The sequence below is a fragment of the Chamaea fasciata genome, unplaced genomic scaffold, assembly GCF_029207755.1.
Source record: "Chamaea fasciata isolate MVZ Bird 193981 ecotype frontalis unplaced genomic scaffold, bChaFas1.0.hap1 SCAF_2, whole genome shotgun sequence".
Classification (NCBI taxonomy): domain Eukaryota; kingdom Metazoa; phylum Chordata; class Aves; order Passeriformes; family Sylviidae; genus Chamaea; species Chamaea fasciata.
Genome location: NW_027094087.1, coordinates 10,599,180 through 10,618,849, shown reverse-complemented (window position 1 = coordinate 10,618,849; position 19,670 = coordinate 10,599,180). Strand labels below are relative to the sequence as shown.

Genomic DNA, 19,670 nt, shown 5'->3' with positions numbered 1-19,670 from the left:
CTGAGATGCACTGTGTACAAAATAAGTCTTAGGTTTAAAGAAATGAATGTAGTGTATTCAGAACCAACAGTTATAAAATGGCAGAGTTAAGACTGAGCGGACACCCTGTATTTGGGTGGTCTGTAAAATGCTCGTCCTGTCCTTCATAGACAGAGCTTGTGTGTACTGCTGTGAGTAGGAGCAGGCAGGGAACAGCCTTACTCTCTGCAGCTTGCCGTCCATGAGAAATTGTACCCACAGAGACTGCTTTCATCAGATGGGTAGAATGTACCACTACAGCTGGTAGTGACTGTCTAGCTCCATAGATGTGACATTGTTATGATGACTGTGGTGTGGGTGTGCTGGGAGCTGCTCGGAGTGGTGCTGTATAACTGCACTCACTGCTTCTGTCTGAACCTCCTAGGGACGGCCTGATTTGGAAAGTTTTTACTGAACTGTTGTGGCCCTGGAAGAAAGCTGCTAATTTGTATTTTTGGCTTTTGGCTTCTAGTTTTGGCAGGGCCACACAACGTGTCCCATACTTGGCAGCAACGACTGTGTGGCTTGAAAGCTTTTGTTGCATCTTTGAGTCACCCTGCTCAGCTGGAACATTGCAACTGGAGTTTTTTGTTTTTGTTTTGGTGGTTTTCACAACGCTTGGTGTTTGGAAAAACCATAATATATTTTCGTCTTGTTATACGCTGGAGACACTTAAGAAATCACGGATGTCGGCATGGCCATACCATGAAGATTCATTTTGGTGCTTTCTGCTAAGCTAACCTGCAACATGGGAGCTACTTCTGCTGGTCTCTTCTGATCCCTCTTCCTGGTAATTGGGGTAAACTGGGAAGTTTTCTAGGAAGCACAGCATAGCATGCAGTACTGCAATAATTGTGTAATAAACTAAGTGGCTGAAGTTCTTTTTTGGGGTTTTTTTTTGTTGTTGTTTTGTTTTGGGGTTTGTTTTTTTTGTTTGTTTTTTTGGTTTTTGGGATTTTTTTTGGTTTTGTTTTGTTTAAACTCCTCCCAGTTGGCTGCCTGTTTGGCATCTTGTCACTGAAAGACTGCAAAGAAGAACACCTTTGTGCAGGAAGATCAGTGAATCCCCATGTGTGGGTCTGGTCAGTCTCCGTTTGCCAGGGTCTATGATGTGTTGGAGAAGGGAGATGAGGTGTGTGCCACCCCCAGCCTCCTGCTTCCCTGGGGCTGCGAGCAGAGATGTGGGGCTTCTGGGGCAGAACAGTCCCTGAGACTGCTCTCAGTAATCACAGGGGTTCTTCTGACAACCAGGTGCTGTGGGAACACTGTGGCCTTCTGTCCAGGTGTAACAAATGCCTTGGAAACTTTAGGCCTGTGGAAAAGCATCTGTATGGTGCAAGTTCTTCCTCTGCGGATGCCGAAGGCACTGTCACTGATGTTACTGAAAACGGATGCTTCAAATTGTTAAAGCCTTCTAACAAGGAGGGTGTTTTGTGAGAAGAGCTGTGGTTCTTGGGAGTGAGGAAGTGAATCTATTTTCGTGGTAGGTGAAGGGTAGTGTTATAGCAGTTGTGACATAACTGCCGAAGCTGTGCCCTCCTTCAGTAAACTTGAATGTGTTTTGTTACCGTGTAACAGACTACAGTGCCTAGAAAATGACTGTACAAAACCAGACTAAACGAAGCCTTCCGTGCTCAAGTAGAGAAGAATCACAACACCCTCTGCTGGTACGAGGGATTCCTTCCTTTTCTCTTCAAGGACTTGCCTGGTGGATATCCTAGAAACAGTAGAAGACAGTTCTGAAGTGTGATGCTGGCTCCTTTTGGTTCAGCTGAGGTTGTTTTAACCCATTTGTATTTTTTTTGCCCCAGTTTAGTCTGACCAACATACCACCACTCAAACAGATGGGGAGAATGAGGTGATGCCTTTTTCTCCACATTCAGATATGGGGATCCATGTTGCTTTCTAACTGAGCATTCTCCTACTTGGCAAAATTTTACTGGAGGTGGAATTGGCGATTCTGTGTGCAAATACACTCCTGAAGGAAGCACCCATCCCTTCGATATGCCCAGAGTTGTATTTGAATAAAGCTGCTAAATCCATTGGGTAAACTTGTAGTTTCATGGAGTAACCGTGTGTTCTTAGGGCCTTTCCTAGAGGTTATCTCTGCCTCTGTCACTCGTGGGATGATGAGCAGTCACAGGCAGGCCGGGCAGGTGGTTTATTTGTTTTTGTTTCCCTCGTGTGTACAGTCATGCTCTCCAACCCTTGGTAGGCCCATCGCATATCAATACCCTCTGCTCTGCTTCCTGCTTGGCTCGGGATGGCTGATAAAGAAATCACAGGTTTGGATGAGAAGTGGTCACTTTTTAATTTCTTCTCGTAAAACATGTCTGATGCCTGCCACAGCAGCCCCCTCTGCGTGTTCCTGGCCCTCCTCCTCCTTACCTGCCTGGTCCTAACACGCACAGCGTGCCGTGATGGGTGCTACGGCTTCCACCTGGAAAAAGCATCTTCGCCCGGGATGTTTGTGGGGGGAGAAGAGGCATCGAGCCCCTCTCTGCCCCCCGGCGAGCTGGCTCTGTCTGTCCCCGCAGAGTGCTGGGAAGATGGCACTTCCAGCAGCGGGGGAGGTGAGGGGTGGGCTGGCGGTGCGGGAGAGCCCCCTGGGTGCTCGGCGGGAGCAGGAGCCCCGCTCCGGGTGGATGGTGCCTTACATAATTTGGTTATGAAAGAATTGCTGCGGGTTGAGCCTCCCTCGGCGCGTTCCGGAGCGTCCCTCCAGCACGGCCGCGATGCCGCCGCCTGCACGGCAAGGGTTAAGAGGAGACAGCATCCTGTCAAAGACCTTGTTTTTAATTTTGCCTCTCACACTGGCACAGATCCGGCTAAGAGCAGCCCAGATTAGTTCGGGAAAACCTTTGAAGAGATTTAAGATGTCCTTCAGCCAGTTTGAAGGTTTTTGTCTTGCAAATCCAGTACAAGGGCGCCTGCAGGCATCTCGACCCTTGCTGTGCTGCTGATGCAGCTCAAGGTCACGCTAACCCGCCCTGTGACATTCAACAACACACACACACACACAAAAATTATGCGGTGAAACTGTTTCAGCATTCAGCCAACCAACAACTTCCTCAGTTCCTCACTAAAGGAAGAAGTATATTTTTTTTCTCTTTTTGACTTTTTTTTTTTTGGCTTCGTAGATTTTTGCTGCAGGAAATAATCCAGGATTTCTGGTGTGTGTGATGACAAGGTCATTTCTTAATTAGAACACATGTAAAGAACAAAGCTAAATGGCTTCAAAACAGCTTTGTAGTTGATGGAGAGGATTTAAATTATTTAAAGAGATAGTCACCCAAGTATGATGGAAACTGAATTCTAAACACATTAACTCTTTCAGTGCTCTACGGTTTCCATATGGTTCTCAAAAGGAAATGTCAGACTTGATGAGCATTATTGCAACTGCTGTTAAATGAGCATTTTTTGCATCTATTTATAGTTAGTGTTTTATTATCCTGTCTCTTATCAGAGTTTCGACAGCAAGATTTTTTTTTGTTAAACAGTGCAATACTCACTGGCTAGAGATCAAGAGGTAGCTATAGGAAACTGCTTGTTGGGGATCAATGACTTAATTTCTGCTCCATCTCATATTTTGATGAATGTATTAGCATTAATATATGTATGCATGTGTGAGTACATGTATGAAATAGAGTGCAAGTATTCAGGTATTCTTCAGAGCTGCCTTTGGGAGGAATCTGGACTCCTGTCTTCAGTGCTCAGTGTGATTGCAAGGCATAAGAACATACTAAAGGTGGATTTGGGATGAGGGAATGAGAAATGAAAGGAGAGAGTTGACCAGAAGTGGCAATTTCACCTAGTTTGAAATGACTGTGAGCTGGCTGGGAAGAGGAGATGGCATCTTGGAATTTGAATTTTGTTCTTCAGATTTGCTTGTCACTTTGAGTCAAAGCACCTAAATACAAAGGTGTTGGTACCACTGTCTCAGCCATGGTTTGATGTGGCTGTGTGTTAATTATTCATACTTTTATTCCTATTCCCCTATTTTTCTTTTCCTTATTCTGTTTTCCAAGCTTCTTATCCTGTAAATGCCAGGGGCTGGTAAGGTGACCCCCCTTCTGTGGTTTCCTTGGGCATGCAGAGTCCCAGGTATGCATGGGTATCACTCTCCTGTTAAAAGGATTGACCTGATGCACTAGAGGAGAAGTTGGATTTACTGTGGTCTGTAGGACCTGCCTTTTGATGCCAGCACATAGTAACTTTCCAGCTTGTCTGCTTAATAAAATAGTGAGGGCAGAAAAACACTTGTGAGTTGTTCACCAAGTGGAAAAAGGCAAAAAATCATGGAGTAGAAGCTTTGCCTGCAAAGTTTGGGCTCTGTAAGTGCTCATAGATGCCACTGCATGATTTGTCTGAGAACTGAAATGTGAAGAAATTTGTCTTCCACTGTCATCAAAAGTCCAAAAGTCTAGCACTTAACTCAGATTTAAGTGCTTCAAGAGTAACTGACATAACATTTACCGGAGGATCTATTTTTTTCTGGTTGTTTTTATTCTTGGGGGGGGGGGGGGGGATGGTATTTGTTTTGTTTTTGGTTTTTTGCTTTTGTTTTCTGGGGTAAATCTTGTTCAGCTGGAACTTGCAGTGCAGTAAATGTCAGATGGAGTGTGCTTACTAGAAAGAGATTGTGCTAGCTCTAAGGACCTCCTGAGAAAGGAGGAAACTGCATTTGCCAGGATAAAGAGGGAAGATCGGGTTCTACAACTTCTTTCTTCTTTGGGTTGGGTTGTTTTTTTTTCCTTTCCCTGCACCATCTGGCTCAGGCGAGGCTTGTGAGAAGAAAACGACAGAGGGAAACAGGCTCCACACAAGGAAGGCAAGGATAAGACAAAACTGATGTGCTCTGTGAAATCTGTATATTCCTGCCCTTGCCTGGGGTGTGCTGTGCCCTTAATATTATGGGAGACCTAAGCTCACCTGCTAGTAATTTCTAATTTACTGTCCTAATTCATCGATTTGTTATCACTAATTGTACTTCATTTACTTCTGTGTAGTTTCCAGTACCTAAAGGGTTGAAAGGTTGCTGTAATTGGCACCCGCAGCTGCTCTTTCTTTTGACAGGGGATAATTTTGCAGCCTATGCTTTGTGTGACAGCTGCCTAATTGGGCATTCTCCCCTTGTAGCAAGCCTGCCTCCTCCAGCCTCCCTGCTGACAAATGGTGGTGGATTATAGATGAGGACACGCTGACCCGTTCGACCTTGCTGAGGCAGCGGGGAGGGGCCTCCTGCTACTTGAGGGAAGCTTTGGGTCATTTAAAGGACAAGGTCATGAGCCAGGTGGGGAAATGACATGATATCACATGACAATAGCCCGATGACACGGTCAGTATGTCAAGGACAAACTCATCAGTATTGATTAACGCTGCTTTTTTTGCTGGTGTCTCTGCAAAGCCACTGATATTTCAAAAATATTTTGCTAATTTGTCCTAGGTAAAGTGCCAGGCATTATTTTGGAGGTTGTTTTGGGGAGCATTTCTGCAGTGTTTTCTTCTCAGTTCAGATAATGTACAAAAGCAGTGTTGTTAAAACCCCACCGATGACAATTTGTTGGGTTCATCTTGATGCTTTTGGTAAAATGTCCATCTGGTTGAACTGGAAGGAAAATGCCAGGAAGGATGCATGACAGGGCAGAACTTAAGGAGGGGAAAAAAAAATCCCTGCCAAATTTTAACTCCTTGAAAGACACATATATGAACCTCTATGAAAACACATGTATTTTGCATATGTATGGCTGACTGGAATGTGGGAAAAGCCTTTATTTAAAGAGAACCAAAGAGAAAAGTTTAATATAAATTGGATGCTTAAAGTAAAAGTCTTATTTATATCAGCTCAAGGGCGATACAGTTAAGATAATGCCTTGCCTATTTTGAGAACTAAAACAGTATCCAACTATGCCAGGCAATAAAAACCTGCTAAGTGTGTTTTCGAAAATGTTGTGAATACAAGTGACAGTGTTTTGAGAGCATCTTCATGTTGCATTTCTATGCTAATAAACTTCAAGGTAAATGAACAGCTTGTTTGACATTTGCTATGTTAGACAATAATAAAATGCTTTCTTCTGGAGTAATTAGACTTGATAGATTGATTATGTTAAGAGGTAAAGATAAATATAATCAGAAAGAGAACTCTCTCAAAGGGAGTTAGTGCCTGTTTTTGAACTTTGCCACTGTGGTTCCGGTTTAGCCAGTGCCTGGCGGCGTGTGTCACACACGTGTGTGCAATCACCTGCACACACACACAGACACATGCACAAACACACAGCGTGGTGCGCATGGAGTTTCTGAGAAGCTGGGAGAGGAGCGTTCACCTCTGAGCCTGGTTCCCTTCTCCCAGAGATCTGATTTGTTGTGGGAAACTGTTGTGTCTGAACCTCGTCAGTTCTCCAGGATGTAATTTTACTCCCCTGAGGTAAAAAGCCGTCAGTGGTAAAGTGTGATAAATTAGTTCACTCAAGTAGATGCGCGTGCGTGTGAGCGTGTGTTTAATTCTGACCTTGCTGTGCATGTGTTGAGCTGCTCTCCGTGCCCGAGTCAAGCCCGGTGGAGGTTTAATCCTGTGCCCTTGTACACGTATACTTGATTAGTAGTTGTGGTTATCTCAGCAGAAGACATTCTGCCCTCCTCCTTGTATTGGTCGGGACCCAGGCATTGGGGAGTCAAGTCGAAGGAGAAAGAAAAGAGATTTTGCATTAGTATTCTATGAAAGCCTTACTGTCTGCAGAACAAATTGATTGCTACAGTGTACCTGTGCTTGGCACCACTGCTGTGAAAGAAAGGTATGGTTGTAATCTGTTTTATTGTATTACATATTGTGACACTCCAGGAATGTTTAACATTCGGCTCTTCTGTGGCACATGCTAGAAGTCTAGGGAAAGGAAAATACGTGAATGAATGAAAAGTGTGCGAGGCTGTCGTATATCGGCAGCTTTGTTTACTACAGCGAACTAAGTAGCCCCTGCTAATGAGACAAATTTATGTGCCAATGGCAACGTAAGGAGATGATTAACTGAATTCTCTGTGTTCTATTCAGTTTCTCACATCAGTGTCAGAAGTTGCTGCGTACCTACACAGCTAAAATTCTAATTAATGTTTTAAGGGGGTTTGGGTTTAGCTTTTTGCGAGATGATTAATGTGAAATATACTTGAACATGGATGTGCTTGCCTCTTTAAATGAAAATGAGTTGGTTTTTTTCTAGTTATTAATCTGCTGTGATGGTCCTGTGTGTGTGTGTGTGTGAGGAGGGGTATGTGAGGGGGTTGGGGGAGGTACAAAAACCCGCAAATCTTAGATGTGCTGCGATGATAAACAGCACAAGAACAAAGCTGAGGAAACGTCTTACAGGATTTGGGTCTTCATCTCTCACACACGCACACCCACCACTCTCCCTTTAGTAATGTGTAAATATGCACCCCTATTTTAATGGGAAGCCTAGGGCTCTTCATTTCCTTAACCCAGTTGTAGACTTTATATAGTTGATTCTCTGGTTTTACAGATGCTCAGCTGATGTCAGTTGTGTGGGAAGTACGAAGCACTCCATTAATAAAATCCAGGCTGTTTCACAGAGGGCTGTGCTTCGTTCTTGGCGTCACTGAAATTGTGTCGCTGATTATTTGGATGTTTGCTTGTGGTCACTCCGAAATATCTGAAGTATCTGCTCTTGTCATGCAGACATTCCTGACTAATTAAGTTTAGGACAGGTGGCAGACTCCTCCTGGGCGTTTAAATCTGCATGTAAACCTAATCTAATAACTTGATGAGAAAATGAAAATCCATCCTTCCCTGTGTGTTATCACCACGCACAAGCCACAGAGGTATTTGTGGAATCCTCTCTACTCTTTGTCCTGGCAGGTGACAAGTAAATGAGTTGCTTTAAGGAAATGGGGGACTTGGAAAACGGTGTGTTACTGAGCAGCAGTCATGCACTGTAATAGTTACTTCTGTCATACGGCCTTGCTGACTTAAGATTAACACTTTATGGATGTGGGGTATATTTATATGAGTGTACCCTTGAGCTTCCATTTTACACCTCGCAAAGAGTGTGAATACAGCCTTACACATGCAAGTTGTTGATCTTCAAGATCCCTTGGCAGCTAAGAAAATTTTTGAAGACCCCCGATTTGGGAGGCTCTGTGATGTGACTGTTTGGACACAAATATGATGACTTTAGTTGCAACTGATTACTCAAAACTTATATATTCAAACCAAATATTTTGTGAATAAGCTATTCTTCCCTCAAATTACATTTTTTAACACAAACACATGTTGTCACAAAAACAGAAGGTGGTATAAACAGTTGCACAATTTACACAGCAGATGGGAGGCTCCAGCGACTTCACCATATTTCACCAGGTTTTGGTAGAGGGTTTCAGTAATGCTATAGAAATGGTTAATTATCTCAAATTCTGTATTCATTTTTTGTAGATTTTAACCAGTTAGTGACAGGACGTTGAGTTCTGAAGAAGGTGTTAGATAAATACAGGACAATACTGCATTTCAATGAAATTAACTTTTGTTCATAAATAATTCAACCTATGACTTTAAATAAATGATCAGAGGAAAAGAAAATGACATGTGATTAAATCCAAGTCCTTGAAAACATTTTACCAGTCAAGATTGCTGTGACTGCTCTGGGACTTCTTATAATTCCTCTGTTGAGAAGAGCCAGTTCTGAGAGTTGTGGGGGTTTTGTTTAGTGTTTTTCGTCAATTTTTGGTGTATATTAGAGATAGGAGGTAGACTCTTCAGATCATAATTTAAAGAGGACTGATGATGTGCTATTTTTCATTTTGTCTTGATTTTCTTAGTGCCATGGAATAGATCAGCTTGGGTAGCCTGTGAGTTTCTGAGGTGGTTTTTTTGGTTTGGGTTTTTGTCCTGTTTGGATTTTTTTAAATGGAAAATAGAAGGATGTTTGCCGAATGAAAACTTCTATTGCCAACTTTACTGATTGAGCATAACTGATGACATTAGAATCCTGATGAGAATTTTGGAATACAGTTTGGCGTGGCGTAGACTGTTGTATTGTGGGGAAGGGTGATGGAGAAGACACCAAATGAGGAAGAAAACCCAAAACCAAACACAACCCAAAGCAAATAAATCAGATTTTAAAAACAATTCTTGCTTTTACTGGAAGTATGCAGTTGACTCCAGTGTTCACTACCTCTATTACACAACTTTTCCTCTGGAAATACTAATGTAAGTTTTAAGTAAGAATTGGTGCTTAGTGTTACTACCAATTTTGGCAGATTTCAGAGATGAATTCCAGCTTAGATCTGTTTTTGAAAGGTAGCTGTGCCCTGCTTGAGATTGTGAAATGCTTATTCCCCATCTCCACCCCTTTTCTTTCTGTTACCATGCTCTACCATAATTAAGAAGAAAGGAAGTGGAGGTGTTGCATAACTTCAAGTAAATAGATTTTCGGTGCAGATACTGAAGGCAGCCTTAACTCAACCGGTGCTAATGCTAAAGGCAGTTGTGTAATTAATGGCCTTGTGTACTGAACTGAGACTTCTGCAAAACCTCTGGAGGGAATTATTGTGTCTATTGTGTTGGTTAACTTTCCCTGAAAATGTAGTCTGTTGCTGATAGTTTGTTGGGGTGACGGGTGAGGATTTTGTAAGGCCTGATGAAATACTCCTGGCATCTGTTTCCTGACCACTGGACAAAGCATCTGCAGCAACAGAGCCAGGTTGAATGGTTGAAATGGAGCTGTTAATAAAAATGAGATGAATTTTACTTGAGGGAGACCAGTGTGGTAAGATAAGAAAATCGAGAGCTGCACTTCAAACTTGCAGTGGGTTTTAAGGATATTTTTGTTGTAAAATCATATAATGAATTTGAACTTGGTTTTGATTCTAGCACCTTACCTAGTAGTGCAGCAGTGGTAAATGATCTGGAATAGATGAAAATTATTAGTCATTTTTTGTCTAACCTGTTCTCCGGAAGCCGTTTATAAAACCTTGTTAAAAGTTCCAAGCACCTTTTCTTTTCCTTTGTTTGGATCTTTGTTTCTGCAACATCAACTATAGGTGGCACTGAGTATTAGCAATTAGAAGGTTTGGGATGCCTTCCTTCCTCCCAGACTTAGATATTTGAGCCACTGACAGCTGCTTGATCCATTTTCTCTCACTCTGGTAAAAAGAAGAGAGTGTGGCAGGTATCTGTGAGTTCTACAAATGTATGGATGAATGGGAGCCAAGTTGTTGACTGAGTTTGGTCAGTTTGGAAACTTCCAGCTTTTGAAGATAAAATTTGAGTTTGTACAAACTCATCGAGAAAAATGCTAATATTGATTACTGAGGGGGAGCAAACTCATTTCTGCAGGCTCAGTTGTAGTTACTCAGGGGACTTGCAGAGGAGGCTCAGTGGAGCTTGGAGTAATTCAGGATTCCAGGGGCTGGGCACCACTGAGCAGTTCAGCACATGCAAAAAAAGCTGTCTGTGGATTCACTTGCTGCTGCAGCATCAGTTCCTGCACTGCCCTGCCGCTGGCAGGGGCTGCTGCAGTTCTGCCGTTCTGCTGGTGGAACTAGGGATGAATGCACACCCTGTGTTCTGGTCTTTCTGAGCTGTGAGTGTATTGCAGCTGAATTGGGCTGGTAAAAGCCAGGTTTTAACAGCTTTCTAAAGCAAGGGGTTAAAAGTGGGCCTGTTTGGGCAGGAAGTGCTTAGGTATGTTTACAGACATACTGGGTTATGAGAGACCCTTGCTTCAGGATAGGAAGGACTTTATTGTACTTGGTTAGGAAAGAGACTGAAAGTGGTCAGTGGATCAGAAGAGCTTCTGCTGTGCCGTGGGCTTTTCAGCTCCAGTCCATGTAGTAGTTCTTGCCCAGCTCATTAGGACTGCATCATCATGTTAGATCCCTGAGAAATAGGGAAAGCTGGTGGGATTATATTTTTGATCATAATGCCATTGTTGGTGTTTAGTTCAGTACTGGCATGGTGTTTAGTTCAAGAGAACATTGTTTCAGCAGGTATAGTGGAATACACATATTTACTGCATTTGACTGACATACATCCACACCTGAGGTGATGGGCGTGCCAGTAATTTGTCTTATTTTGGAAGAGAGAGGTATTTACTGTAGTGTGCAATTCCTACTCCTTTAGTAGTAAGCACTGTTGTTTCCTCAAGTTTAAGGTACCCAGCTGTTTGGTTTCACTATTAAGGGAAAAACCTAAACACCCGAAACATCCATGAACTGTAAAGAGAGTATCTTGTAATTCAGCTGAAATTCAGAAAATCTTTATTTGCTATGAATATGGAGTTAATGTGTTACTGAGCAAGCTGCTTAATCTTTTCCTGTCCGTGCTGTTCCTCATGCGTAGAGTAGCAATATTCCAAAGCACTGCCGTGATATGTTCATGGATGTTCCTAAAATGTTCTGTTTTGTTCCAAGATGGAATCTCTTTTTTCTTGCAATTTTGACAGTACCCAGTAGCCTCCAACATGGTTTAGACCCACACAGTGCGTGTAATGAGAGGTCCTGGTGGACAATGGAGGAGTGAAATTACTATGATCAGTCTGTAAATAGCAGCAGCAATCTAACATCAGGTATTTAGATGTCAGATTGAAACAGGTCTTTGGTAACTGAAATGCCTCTTACTTGTTTGCTTGTGAGTGGGGTTTTTGATGACCTCAGTTTATGCATAAGCAATATGTAATTTAATTCTGTAGTTCACGCAAATCCAAAATAGTTTGGGATTTTATTTCCAGATTCATGAGGTGAATGGATAAGTCTGTGAAAGTCCTTTCTGTACTTAGGATGTTGCTTATGGTCTGTAGCTTGGTGGTGGAGTACATTAAGATTTATTTTTTATTGGCGTTATTATTAAGTTTTAAAATTATGGTTATATGTTTCATCAGAAAAGCCCCTGATACTTGGTCAACTTCAAACATTTTCTTCTTCTCAGCTTTTCTACCTGTGGCTGTCATTTTACCAGAGAAAATAATTTCACGGAAGGGTAGTTCAGATGCATGTTTTGTGTAATTTGCAAGTGTGGACACTCGCACATAGTTCCAGTTGACATAGTACAGTCAGTGATAGAAGAAGTATCTTACCAATAGTTCCCTGCTCCTGCGAGAGTTTCTTCTGTTCTCCAAGATTTATGACGTCACGATGTCAAAAGTTTTTGTAGCATTCAGCTAGTCATGATGGAGTGCAAGACCGTTTGAAATTAAAAATGGCTGGATGAGCTTTACTATGCAAAAATTAAGCTCATAATCAAATTTGCCAATTATACAAAAAGAAACGTTAAACAAGGGAGGATTTAGTACCTGAAGTGGCAAAGATTGTGCATACATGTCCCTATCAAGTCGTCTGGGTTTTCTGGATGTGCATTAGAAAGACTTCATAAATACTATTAGCTTTCTTGTCATATTATTTGTGAGGAACATGGATTATACTTGCTCTTGAAAAATACGCACTTGCTTTAAGAAACTGAAGTGAAGTACAAGAATTTGTGGCAAACACAAGAAAGACGTTTTCCAGATATATTAGCAGAAAGGAGCTTGTTGTTACTCTGTGTTCTTGAATCGTTCATGTCTTACCAAGCAGCTGGCAAAAATAAGTTGCATTCAGTGCATGCTTTATATCTTACATGTGGAAGGGAATTGCAAGAATTGTTTAAAGCCTGTTGTTAATTTTTAATTTTGGAATTTTACCCCCTATGCTCCCATATAAGTGAAGCTTTTGGTCTTGAGTGGTAATGGATACACAGTAATTTACTGGGTTTTCTCTCCCTCCCACATGGTTTTCAGCAACAGAGTCAAGATGCTTTAGAACTTCCAATCCTTCCTCTTGTTTCTTTGGTCAAATCACAGTAAAAATAGTGTAAACCGCTGAAAATTTTAGACTTTCCATCCATCTGTATTGTGACAAAAGGTATTGCAGTTCAGTGGAAATGCTTCCTACAACATGGTAGAGAAATACAGCTGGTGTTTTAGGGACCACACTACTTAGAGTTTTGCCTCTGGCTTTATATTTAAGTGAAGCAAAATGATTATAATGTTTTATAGTGTGCAGTATCCAACATTATCCTGTTTCTGCACGTCATTTTTTACAGTTCAGGACGGCATGCTGGTCAGGCAGCTTGAACAGGCTCACAATCTTTCCTGGCATTGATGCTTACTTCCTCTTTATACCTACTTTTTCCTCACATCTTTCCTTTCTGCTTTGTTATCTCTGCATCTCTTCTCTTGTAAGCACTTTGGGGTCATAGTTGGAATTTACAGGAATATAAAACGTTTTACAGTAGTAATTATGCCAAATGTCAAGCACAGACAGACTTGCTCTCATAAACCTGGCAGCATATAAAGAAGGCAAGTGGAATTTGCATCCTGGTAGGTTATTCTTGGTCAGCCAAACTGTTCACGTCCCAAAGTGCTTTCCAAAACCAGTGCAAGCTCTGGTTTACATGATTTAGTAGAGAGATACCGAGGCGACTTTGGAAGCAAGGGTTACATTTTATTTGCAGTAAAACAGAATTCAGACGTAGACCCAGTAAATCAAACCACTCTGGTTTCAGGTGGAGAAATTATGTTCAAAAAAAGGAAACTTGCACTATTAAGTCTGCTGTTTGGGCTCAGAAGGTTGTTTCATTAAGGCATTTGGGACACAGAAAGCTTCCTTTGTTTCTCTGGAGGAGGTCTGGGTTTATGCTTAGCCAGACCCTGGGACAGGTGCTCCCTCAGCCTTCACCTTGCTCCTCAAAAGTTTCCTCATCCATGTCATTGTTTGTCATGATTAAAAGTAAGTAAATAGTTATGGTCTCTCTGAAAAGAAGTGTCTCCTTTCTTTCCCAGGAGCAGTATTTTTTCACTCTCTGGTCTCTCTTGCCTCTGTGCCCTGTGAAGTGAAAGCAGATTGCATCAGGGTAGGGATATTGTCATTGTGCCAGCTGGAGAAGTGAAAGAGCTTTCACTAGACTTTTAAAAGTAGCAGCTCAGGAGAAGGGGAGCCCTTTGATGCTGTATTTTAGGCCTTCTACATTATATTTTAGGCCTTTTGTACCCTTGTCTTCCTATCATTAGTCTTTATGTTCTGTTGATCTTTTAGGGTATATCATTCTTTCTTTCCCTTCCAATCATACGTAGTAAAAGACAGTTGTTGGGTGAAAACTGTTATTACAGCAGCACGTATTGTTGTACTGCAAAACCAATAAATGCATTTTTTCCACTGTAAGAGGAAGAGAAAACATACTTATTTTGGAGGCCAGTGTTGCTCTAGGGCTTCATTTAATTGCTGTCCAGCTGAACCTGTCAGCATCTCACAGGTGCAGATGTATTTATTTTAAACTTCATATAGACTATGAGGGAAAGGGAACAAACAAGTCTGTGAGGAAAGGCAAGCAACATATATCATTAGTGTTTTGGCTTGTGGTCTTGCAGGCGGTATTTTGGTGGATTTGGATTAATTTTTGCTCTGGTAATTTACTGCTGGAGGAGAGGAATAAAGAGCCTCCAGAGTATAGATGATCTTCGCCTGGGGAGCAGTGCAGAAGCGTAATGGAATTTCCTGTGTGAGAGGTGGCGGAGTATTACAGCAAAAACGGGTGTTTGTGGAAACAAAAGGGTAAGGAAAAAGGACACAATAAGTGGTTAGGTTATGTGGATAGAAGTGAAAATTATTTATGTCCATAGAACTCAGATGAGAAATTCTAAACTTAATCTAGAGCAAGAGAAAAACAATTGAAAAGTTGAAGCAAAGGGTTATATGAACAGAGTGTCTTCAGGGGAATGATTACAATAACATCTGTGTTTTGTGTAGTGTGGAATGGTCTTTGTGTTTTGTTAGTGCTACATGAGTGTGGGTTGTGGAAGCGAGGAGCTGAGGGAAGATTGAATGGGAGTAATGATGATAATAGCAGGAGAAAATGAGTAAGATTTTAGGGAAGCAGAACGCAGTGCCATGGGTGTGTTGTGTGTTTTTGTCTTTTTTTAGTCATGGTGGGTAAATGGATAGTGTGAGTGTTAGAATAAAGATAATCTCCTGATGACAACTTTTTTTCACAAAGTATAGTATTAACCAGGCAAGGAGAGCTATCCCCTCTCTCCTGGCAGGTTACTTTTACCAGCTTGCTCAGCTCAGTTTCATCTGTCAAGTTCTGATTCTCTCACAAATCAACCACAAGTATAACCAGCATTGGGGGAAAACTTTATATTAATCTGTTGATACCTTGTTAAGGGGTAAGACAAGTCTCCCTTTTGTGAACTGATACTGAATTAACAGAATAACTTACCTGTTACTGTAGAAATATATTTTTCACAGTAAGTTTCTGCATCCTGATGATAATGTATTTATTTTTGGCAGGGAGGAGTGACAACCAGATTCACAAAGACCCTGCATTGACATTTGAAAGGTATGAGTTTCTGCCCTGAACTTGAAAAGTTTATGAACCTGTATTTTTTCTCACCCAGACATGAAGTGGTAACTTTCTCATTCACACTAGCTTTGGCCCTTATCCCTCTTAGGAATTCCCAGTCAGAAGATGGTTCATTTCACATACCTTTGTAGTCCTGATCTCATTCTCCTGAGATTGCTAACTAGGGTGCTGGGGTAACAATCTGCTCAATTTCCTAAGAAGCTGAACACATGCTCACCTGCCCACCAGAATTTCTGGCTTTTTCTCAGATGGATTTTAAATTGTATGCTTTTAAGAGCATGAAGTCCCTTTGAGAAGATGTTTTGGGTTGTGGGTTTTTTGTGGGCTTTTTTTCCTTCTGGTATTCCTTTGTTGCCCTCTTGGGCTTGTACCTCCCTTTCCAATATTAATTACTTCAGCATTTATTTGGGAGTCGTTTCTGATTCTGTAAGATTCTGCAGGTACTCATGAGTCTTAACTGCTATTGAATGAAATCACATTAATGTGTTCATTTGAGTTCTTTAGGTCTCACTCACTGATGAAACTGAGCAACAGAATTTGAACAAAACCATCCTTTAGCAAGATTATGTACAGACCAAAAAGAGAAGAAACCAAAAAAAGTGGTTTGGTAATAGTGCAGGCAGTGAAACTTACCTTCAGGTTATTGACAAAGCCTTACTATATATTGATTTAGAAAACACTGGAGTTACTTATTGATGTTACATTGAGCTGGGAAATGACTCTTCCAATTGCATCAAGGAAAGATGGCTCTATGTAACACAAAGAACATGGGTTGTGACCTGTCAGCCGTGTCCAAATCTCTGTTATGGCTGGGTACACTGGAAATAAAACATAACCTGATCAGCTGAATCAATAGAGTTGAGGTTATAGGAAATAACTATCAGATAATGACTTTATACTACATCATACATGGCTTAAGCTACTTTGGTGCAGTTTTACCTGTTTATTTGCTAGATTCTTGACTTTTAGGTCTTTTGTTATGACAATTTCCCCCACTCTCACCACATTCTTTCAGTAATCATTGAGTGAATAGATTAAAACTCTAATTCTGAGATACTTCCCCCAAAGCTGAGACAAGATTTGCAGATAGAAATTCACTACCTACCTCTCACTGCCTTTCAGTGTTACCAATTCTATTTGATGATGACTCGATACCAGACTTCCAGCCTGTAGGAAACCAAATCACCTGCAATGCTTACTGTGTGTTGAACAACTTGAGGAATGGAAGCACTGGAGTAACTGATGTTGCACATCTTGGTAATCCTATGCTGCCTGATCGGAATCCCATCCTGTCCTGAATGATAAAAGAATACTGAAACTTTAAATATAAACTAGTTTGCTTTTAGTAGTCGTGATGCTTAAGCTGGTGATGTGTTACTGGGTTTTAGCATGGTAGATACCCCTCTGTCCTATGCGTATGTCTGTAACTTTAATATGTGTTGCATCATTTAGATTCCTCTCTCATGCACAGATCTGCATGTGTGCATAACCTTGCCATTATTTTATTGTCCCATTAAAATTCGTAGGTGTACTTACGTCAGGGAAAATAAGAGGAAAGGAAGTACAAAGTTCAAGAACTTACTACTACACTCATCAATACGGTATTTTAAGAAACATATTTTGACATTTCACACATGTAAATATAAAAATGGACAATATTTTTTCTAAAAAATAAGTAAAAATTGTACCTTTACAGAATTGGGCATTGATAGCCATCCAGTCCTTCAGCATATAACCCATTGTTGTGGACTGTTGTTGACTACTAAATTGACCAGAAGTACTTTGTGCTAGCTGTCATACTTACTGTCATTGCTGTATTGGCTGGTTGTTTACACCTGTTTGTCATCACCCCCTTTTGAAAGACAGCACCCTTGAAGTGCTTTACATTTGGATCACTGTGTGGAAAGATGCCTGTTCCTGCTCTCCAAGGAGGAATGGACAAGAACTGGATTTCAGATATTTTCTACATGGTGTCCCAGCCCAAACCCCTCTGGCTGCCAATAGCAGCCTGCACATCCCTGCTGCTTGAAAAGTGGGGAATTTCATCCTAGGTTCAAAACAAGCAGAAGCCTCTTGCTTCTGCAGGTTATGTGTGTAAAGAGTGTGAGCTTGTATTTAACGGGAAAAACCCCAAACCCACAACTGCTGCCGACTTGTTTTATCAAAGGTTTGGTTGTGAAGATTAAAGAGGGTTTTTATAGTATAAGCGTGAGAGAAGACTTGCCATGACAATGAATGAATGAACAGTTACTTACTGTAATACAGCTCAGTTAAAGCAAAAGCTTTTTCACACATTTGAGTTTTCATGCTTTTGTAAACTTAAAAAAGCTCTATGACTCCAAATATGCTTGCTTTAGGGTTTCACATGTCGGGCAGCTGTACTGCTAATAAGTTGGTGTTTCTCACAGAATCTTTTTAGTTGTGAAATGTCCTATATACACATTTTCACATGTGCTTGGTTCTCAGAGTAAGCTGCTGATTTGTGGATGTGGAAGGAACTTCTGGTTTGTTTTAATCATTGCCTGATTTACTTCTTTAAATTATTTTTCCCATTCTAACTCTTCAATGCAGTGTGAAGCTTTGTCAGCTTTTCACAAAGCAGGAAGGATAGAAATTCTACTTGAAAAAAAAAAAAATTACCAACCTCCCCTTTTCTCCCATTTTGCTGAAAGGGCTTACAAAAGGGGGACTGAGGAAGAGCAGAATTGTGTTGCCCTGAGGTCTACAACTTAAATCAATTTGATCTTAAACCAGTGACTGTTTTAAGATGTGATGAATCACTATCAGAGTTAAAAGCACCTATTCCACAGTGCTGAGAAGTCGGCATCCCAGGCTTCAGGAGTGATTTGTATCTGGCCCTTGCAGCTCAGGCAACACTATAGCTTAAAAGGGTGACAACCTAATTCTTGGGAAGGATATTTTCAAAAAGGAGACAAGTTTTTAAACCTTTTTTCCCCATCTTTTTTTTCATTTGAGGCTTTTTCTTTGGTAGGTGAGACAACCCAGTCATACAGGTAGACAGCTGCAAATACACTGCCTCTACAAAATGGAGGAAAATTAGTAAACAAATGTAAAATAGCTGAAACAAGGTGCAGGAGCATATGTGATGGCATGAAGGTTTAACTGGCAATGTCCAAGATGCCCACATTCTAGTGAGCTGTGCAGGTCACCCCAAATGTGTTCCAATAAAAGCTTCAATACTAACACAAGCAGTCCTATTTATAGACATATCTCTCTGTTTAAATATAAATTACTCCCAGTCGTGTCTAGACTAACATCAGAGCAGTGCTGGTGTTGAAAGTGGGGGTTAAGAATTAAGAGTACAAGCCACACTACTCTTTGGACTACTACCTGTAACTGTGAGCATCTGAACTTTGTAGCAGCAGTGCAGCTTTGCATGCCCTTGTGTCACCCAAGACACCTCTTCCTCATGTTTAGGCACCAGAAGGGTACATGTGGTAGACCTGACCTGTAGGCCAAATACTCTCCTGCATGTGTTTAAAGCTTTGAGAATGTATCTCTGCGTGGATGGATGGATAGATCAGTAAATGACTTTCATTGCTGACTGTTTTCAGCAGCTGGGTTTTAATGAGTCTTTCAACTGTTGCTACTCTGTTTAATCTGCTCACTTACTCTGCGTTCAGCATTAGAGAAGCTTTCTAGGAGGTAAATGTTGTCCTGATTACAGAAGAGGTTAGTTTGATTGTGTTCTGCACAGACCTTGAGGGGTTTTTTTTGTTTTGTTTTGGGTTTTGTTGGAGGGTTTTGTGTTTTTTTTTTTTTTTTTTTTTTTTTTTTTTTTGTTAATTGAGAAATATATGCTGTGCACACAGATAATTAGGATAAATAAGCAAGTGTTGTGCTTGGAAGTGCACATCCAAATATACAATTGTTATATTGAGATAAGTGTCTTGGACTGATCCAAGTTAAAACCTGTGGTCCTGACTCTTTAGCACTGGTCTTGCTATGTGTTTTGAGTGGGTTTTCCTTTTAGATTTGTAATTTAATGTATATTAGCAATGGCTGAATAGAGTGAAAAGGATGGCAAAAAATGTCTTCCACTTCCTTTTCATTTAACATAAGAGTTTTTCCTTAGTTTATTTGCTGTCCTGCCTAATAGCTCTTATCAAAATAAATAAGGACAGAGTAGCTACTCTTAAATATAGGAAATACTTAAAACATGTAATGTACCAATGTGAAGAAAATGAAGTGTAGTGGTATTTCTGGTAAGTGTACTAAAAAAAAGATACAT

At 41.0% G+C, this 19,670-nt stretch overlaps 1 protein-coding gene across 5 annotated transcripts in view; it reads left to right on the top strand.

The window, feature by feature from the left end:
- The window catches only part of NRIP1 (nuclear receptor interacting protein 1), a 73,947-nt gene that overhangs the window by 35,037 nt on the left and 19,240 nt on the right, over window positions 1-19,670 (top strand). For 4 of the 5 annotated variants that reach the window (XM_066208514.1, XM_066208521.1, XM_066208519.1 and 1 more), the window contains exon 3: window positions 15,346-15,394. The exons of the other annotated variant lie outside the window; for it this stretch is intronic. The gene's annotated coding sequence lies outside the window, so the exon portion shown is untranslated. The remainder of the gene's footprint in view (window positions 1-15,345; window positions 15,395-19,670) is intronic. 5 annotated transcript variants of the gene reach the window in all.